General features: G+C 45.7%; 1 pseudogene; it reads left to right on the top strand.

The window, feature by feature from the left end:
* The first annotated feature begins 454 nt into the window (after positions 1-454).
* Positions 455-6,831, top strand: LOC126510932 (40S ribosomal protein S15a-like; annotated as a pseudogene).

Genomic DNA, 6,831 nt, shown 5'->3' with positions numbered 1-6,831 from the left:
CCCAGTGGGAGCTGAATTCTCCTCCTCATGTCCAATCTCCCTAAGAGCATTGATGAAGGATGACATGCCATTGCCGGAGTCCCCAGTTACAGCAATTCTTATTGGGTGTCTAGACATACTCTTCATTATATCATTAACCACACAGATCAGTTTCAGCAAGTTCCCCTCCTTCACAGCCTCACCATTTTTCTTATTGACTTCTTGAGATCTGAGGATCTGGTTGGTACAGAATGACTCATTGGCGGTGATGGATTTAGACGATGGACTGATGAGGGATTTTGCCATGTTTATGAAAAGTGTGACAGCCTGCAGAAGACAAGAAGACACTGGATGACACAGGAATCCACAGAAGTCACATACCCCAGTCATGAGAGTCATATCTGCCAGCGGAGACAGCATAGCAACTCCCTTGAACAGAGTGTGGTACCTCCTCTGGGATGGGCTCTCCCTGCAGCTGCGTGGTCCTTCCCCATGCCTACCTTATAGCTGCCCTGAGGACCTTTGAGCCCAAGCTGCAGAATGTCAGCTGGGTCCTTCAGTGGGAAAATGGGTGGGCAGGTCTGACCACTGCGGAAGCCAGCTTTCCACAGCCAGTCATCCGCTCTGCTTCTCCTCACGAGTCAAATATTCACTGGGGGCAGTGGTGGNAGAGTCATATCTGCCAGCGGAGACAGCATAGCAACTCCCTTGAACAGAGTGTGGTACCTCCTCTGGGATGGGCTCTCCCTGCAGCTGCGTGGTCCTTCCCCATGCCTACCTTATAGCTGCCCTGAGGACCTTTGAGCCCAAGCTGCAGAATGTCAGCTGGGTCCTTCAGTGGGAAAATGGGTGGGCAGGTCTGACCACTGCGGAAGCCAGCTTTCCACAGCCAGTCATCCGCTCTGCTTCTCCTCACGAGTCAAATATTCACTGGGGGCAGTGGTGGTTTACGCCTTTAATCCCAGCTCTCAGGAGGCAGAAGCAGGTGAATTTCTATGAGTTTCAGGCCAGTCTGACCTACACAGTGTGTTCCAGGTCAACCAGGACTACATAGTGAGACCCTGTCTTCAAAAGAAAGATGGATTTTGTGTTTGTATGTGTTGCATGCGCACATTTGTGCATGTGTGTGCATGTTGGTCAAGGGTGTTATTCCTAAGGAGTCCAGTCACCTTGTTTTTAATTATTTGGTTTTATGTGTATGGGTGTTTTTCCTGTGTGTGTATGTGCACCACATGTGCCTGATACTTGGGAGGCCAGAAAGCTGCTGGCTTTCCTGGAAGTGGAGCTACAGATGTTTGTGAACTGCCACATGGGTGCTGAGGATCATACCCTGCCCTTCTGGAAGAGCAGCCGGTGCTCTTGACCACCAAGTCTTCTCTCCAGCCCTTGTCTGTTCAGCTGGCCTCTCACTGGAACCTGTGGTTCATTGATGAGATTAGATTGTGGGGGCAATGAGTCCCAGAGATCTGTCTGTCTCTACTCCCCGGCAGTGGGGTTGCAAACTTATTTTGTCATACCTAGGTTTTGGGGTTGTCTTGTGTTGCTTTTGGTTTTTCTCTGATCAGGGTCTCACTATGTAGCCCTGAATATCCTGGAACTCACTCTGCAGACCAGGCTGACCTTGAACTCACAGACATTCACCTGCCTCTGCTTCCCAAGTGCTGGGATTAAGACATGTGTCTATGCCCAGCTTTATTCATGTGGGTTCTGGGGGCTGAACTCATGGCCCTATGCACTCTATTGACTGGACCTTTTCCCCAGCCCAAAGAATTTAACTATTTCTAATCACACTATGAAAATTTGGATACCATTCATCTGTAACTACCTTCACAGTAAACACCTGTAACCCATCAACTTCAGCAGACAGGACAAACCAAACTTCCCAAATAACCCAATGATTCGGTCTTTTGTTTATTTGACTTTTAAGATTTATTTGTAAGTATGCTTGCTTTGCTTGCATGTATGTCTGTATACTATGTGTGTGCCTCCTGTCCTCAGAAAGTGGAAGAGGCTTTCAGATCTTCTGAGAGGGGAGTACAGTTTTGAGCCACAATGTGGGTGCCGGGAATAGTTAAGCTGCCAGTGTGCTTAACTGCCTAGCCATCTCTCCATTCCCAACCTACTGATTCTTAATAAGCAGTAAATTTTTGTGTCCCCTTGTGTTGGCATTGGTACTAAAATAAGGATTCAGACTATTCTGCAAACGGGAGCTGACTGAATCCTTATCATGAGATTGAAGCATTTGTGAACCAGGGTTGTAGTGAGAATTGGCTGGGGTGACCTTGTGGGTTGTAGTCAAGATCACGGCTCCCCACATTGTTTCTGGGGAATGGGCCATCTTCACAACCCCACTGTTAGCGGGGATTGTTTAATCATGGAATTTGGAGAAACACATAAATCTGTGTTCCAAGGACATGATCAAAATGGCTCCAGAACAAACTATCCCTTATGTCCTTAAGAAAAGAAAGACTCTATTAAAATGTTCAGATGGCTGCGAGGCAGTGGTGATGCACGCCTTTAACCCCAGCACTTGGGAGGCAAAGGCACACGGATCTCTGTGATTTCGAGGCCAGCCTGGATTACAGAGCTAGTTCCAAGAGGCTGATACACAGAGAAACCCTATCTCGAAAAATCATAACCCAAAACAACAACAACAACAACAGAACATGATCAGATGGCATCTTGGGCCAATATAAAAGCTTCCCCCATTTTGCTATAACCGCCACTCTGATGTACCCAGCAATGTATTTTAAGATTACCTTAATTTCTGGCTTTTTGTTGTTGTATAAATCTATAAAAACTTCATGAAGCTCTCATGTTAGAACATGAATGTGAGGTGACCTAAATCTCTCTTCCTGGGTCATGATAAGTCAAAATGGCTCCAGAATAAACTACCTCTTATTTCCTTTAAAGGAAAAAAAAAAAGACAGGTTGCTTGGACATCAAAGTCCTTCTTTGTACATCACCACCAATATTTAAAAAAAAAAATTAAACCCAAGAGGCTGGGGTGTTATCAGTTGATGAGAGTACCTGCCTAGCAAGCATGCATCCCTAGGGTGATGTCAGGAGCATTTATCATGAGCTATCGTGGGCCGGGACGGAACTACAGCTTGTAGCAGTGATAATTCCGGTGTCAACCCACCCGAGAAATCATTCTCAGATGGAGGAAGCCTGCCTGGCAAAACCAGCAGGGCCGCTGACTCTGAAACTGCTGCTTTCATCTGTAATTTTGCGTGTGCAATAACAGCTATGATAGCTCGCCATTACTATGCATTTTCATGTAATGTGTACATGTAATCTCATGATTACATCTCAATATACGGGCACACACATTTGTGGATGGTCGAAAAGATTACTTCTCTCTATACGATATTCTCCACATTACGGTGAGAAATGTAGAAGCCTGTTCTCTATCATTAGCCTTACTGAAAGAGAAAGTTGGCCAGACCAGACATGTGTCCTTCTGGACAGGTCACACACGGAACTTTCACAGATTTTACCTACAAATCTGCTGGCATCTGTCCTTGTAGGACCTAAGACTTCAGAGGATTTATGATGAATTAGGGCGGTATTGCAGGTGTCTCTTCTTGTTCTTGGTCCTTCAAGAGACCAATAGCACCTAACTGACTAACCATGTCCAGATATTATTAATCATCCTTAAGAAATGTATTATTTGCCTTTTCCTTAGATCTCTCAATGGTTTAGTTTTCTCCCTTTTAACCTGTAGTGGCCCCTTTAAGAGACGGTGGGAACCTCCTCACAGCTGCAGCTACAAACTAGCTAAGTTTTGCTAAGCATCTTCAAAGAATGCCTGTGTCCCCGAGAACTTTCCTTGTTGCTTTACTATTACTAACAAGTTGCTAATGAATTAGCAACTTGGGAATTTGTTATGGTGGAAGAAATAGATTGAAAAGAAATAAGATGGAGGGCTGGAGAGATGGCTCAGTGGTTAAGAGCATTGCCTGTTCTTCCAAAGGTCCTGAGTTCAATTCCCGGCAACCACATGGTGGCTCACAACCATCTGTAAAGAGGTCTGGTGCCCNACACACAGACAGAATATTGTATATGTAATAAATAAATAAAATAAATATTAAAAAAAAGAAATAAGACGGAGGAGGAGAAGAAGAAGAAGAAGGAGAAGAAGAAGAAGTAGAAGAAAGAGGAGGAGGAGGAATGTAAAATAATTAGAACAAGAATAAATTGGAATAGAGATTTGTAACAGAGAATTGGAATTAGAATTGAGATAGAGAATTAAAGCAAAGAAATTATTAACAATTAGGACAGAAGAATTAGGGTAGAGTCAGAAGAACAGAGAGAGAAGAATAAAGAACACAAGAATAGAAAGAACATGTGTGAGAAGATTCTTTTCCTAAAGTCTTCAGACTTTAGTTCCTACCCTTATTGTGGCATCTCTTTTTTAACCCTGAGTGAAAACTTTTATGGCAGGCCCTTGAAAGTTTTCAATAGGTGAATCCCTAGTGTCATAGTAAACTGTCACTGGGCGCGGTGTCATACACTTCTATTCCCAGCACTTAGAATAAGAGGCAGAAGAATAAGAAAGTAAGGGCATCCTCACCTACACATTAAATTTGAAACTAGCCTGGACTACATGAGACCCTGTCTCAAAGGGGGGGGGGAGGAAGGAAGGAAGGAAGGAAGGAAGGAAGGAAGGAAGGAAGGAAGGAAGGATCTAACCCTTTCTGTGTGTATCTCCACCATTTAAAAACTTCGGAACTCAGTCAGATGTAGTGGTAAATGCCCTTCATTCCAGGAGAAGCAGGTAGATCTCCGGGTTCCAGACCAGCTTGGCCTGCAGAGTGAGTTCCAGGACACACAGAGGAAACCCTCTCTCAAAATTAAATAAGCAAGCAAGCAAACAAACAAACAAAAACTTGAAAACTGAAGACTATCTCTTTAATCCACACAGTGTATATCAGCGCCATGAATTACTCCCAGCCAGACCCACTTCCCATGAAGCAGCTGAGCACTTGGTCTGTCCCTACACTGAAGTGCCCTGTGTCTGCCCCATAAGGCCTATTGTACCACCTGTGGGACCCCTTCCAGGGTCCAGCTTCTGAGTGTTGGTTAGTTCCTTGTGATGGCCCCATACAGTTCTCTCCTGGTGTGGCCTCCCACCCCCACTCCCATCCCACCTTGGATGACCCCTCCTCTCAGTCTTTTCCTGGGATGCTTCCTCCCTTTGTTCCCCTCCTGGGATGGGTCCAGTTCTGCTCCCAAAACACTTCCTGCTGCTGCTCCTTACACAGTCCTTGGGTCTGGACCTGCCCTCTGTGTGAACGGGGTTGACTAAGAACCCCCACCTGTGTTTGAAGACTCACCCTGCTCCTTGAAACCCAGACAGTTTCAAAAGTCTCGGTTTTCTGACCCGGCATGGGGCAAGCCATGCTACCCACCTTCCAGATCTCCTTTAGCCACATCATGACCCAATGGGATGCTCTCTCTACAGCTCTCTGCTGTCTGGGTGAAGGCTCCTTCGTCTCCACTCAGATCTCTGGGCTGGTGTTCCTCTGGGGCTTCCTTCTCCCTTCAGTTTTATGCAGTATGAAGGTCTATGTGCATGGGCCTGAACTTTGTGGGTCTCTTACAAGCCTTAAGATCATTAAACTTCTTCAGAACCTATTAGAAAAATAATATTACAACACCTGAGTACAGATGGAGAAATGTATTGTTAGAAATAAGGAAGGAGAGCCTTCTGCTGTCTTTCCACGCCGACACCACGGTGCACACGAATGTCCTGGCAGAGGCTCTCAAGAGCATCAACAGGGCTGAGAAGAGAGGCAAACTCCAGGTCACCATCAGGCCATACTCTAAGCCATTGTTCGGTTACTAACTATAATGATGAACCACAGTCACATCGGTAAATTTTAAATCATTGATGATCACAGAGCTGGGAAAATTGTTGGGAGCCTCACAGGCAGGTTGAACAAGTGTGGGGTGATCAACCCTAGATTTGAGGTGTGACTCAAAGACCTAGAAATACGGCAGAACTCTCTGTTTGGTGACAACCTTAGTCTTCATTAACCACGAAGAAGCAAGACAAAAGCACACAGGAGGGAAATGCCTGGGATTCTTTTTCTAGAGATGTAAATACATAAACAAAAAGCCTCTGTGAACTGTAAGGAAGATTTAAGGCAAGAAAGAAAGAGAAAGGAAGGAAGGAAGAAAAGAAAGAAAGACACTAGCAAGCACACTCACATGTACACACACACACACATGCATACACACACAAGCAACACACTCTCACACCTGCATGAGAAGGTCACATACACAGTTTATGTGGCTGCACGTTGGTCTGTATCACTGGGTTCTGTCAAACTGTATTTTGCGGTTTTCTCCTCTGAAAGGTTAAAGATGAATGCAGCACCCTGCGAAGAGCCAGTTTCTCCAACACAGATAAAAACACTCAACTGAGTTAGACAGGAGTTCACTAAAGAAGCTAGCCTTCCAAGCCAGGACTCCTAGTCCCTGGGAGTTCCACATGAAGTACGCATGCACTTCACATAGTTCCAGGTCATTCCAATATTGCCAGTGGGGAGTTCTCATCCTGGACTCTGGCCCCAAAGGGAACATCAAGAGTGGCTGACTGAATGTGAGGAAACCCCCACCTGCTTTCTCTGAACTAGGTCCCTTCAGAAGACCCAAAGCCAGGGACAGACCAGTAAGGAAGGGCTGGTGGGTTGGAAGGACTCAACTCAGCCAAAACTCCAGGATCTCTGTGGTCCTGAAGACAGTCAGGGCTGGTGCCTGCTGCTCAGGATCCCCGAGAGGATTACCAGACCCCAGACAGCCTGCCCTGGGCAGTTTATAGCCCAAGCTGTGCTTAGCAGTCTC

This window comes from Alexandromys fortis, unplaced genomic scaffold (genome assembly GCF_014885135.2).
Source record: "Alexandromys fortis isolate MF-2015 unplaced genomic scaffold, M_Fortis_MF-2015_v1.1 scaffold_103, whole genome shotgun sequence".
NCBI classification, from domain to species: Eukaryota; Metazoa; Chordata; class Mammalia; order Rodentia; family Cricetidae; genus Alexandromys; species Alexandromys fortis.
The sequence above is the reverse complement of the archived record's forward strand: the minus strand, read 5'-3'. Positions and strand labels throughout refer to the sequence as shown.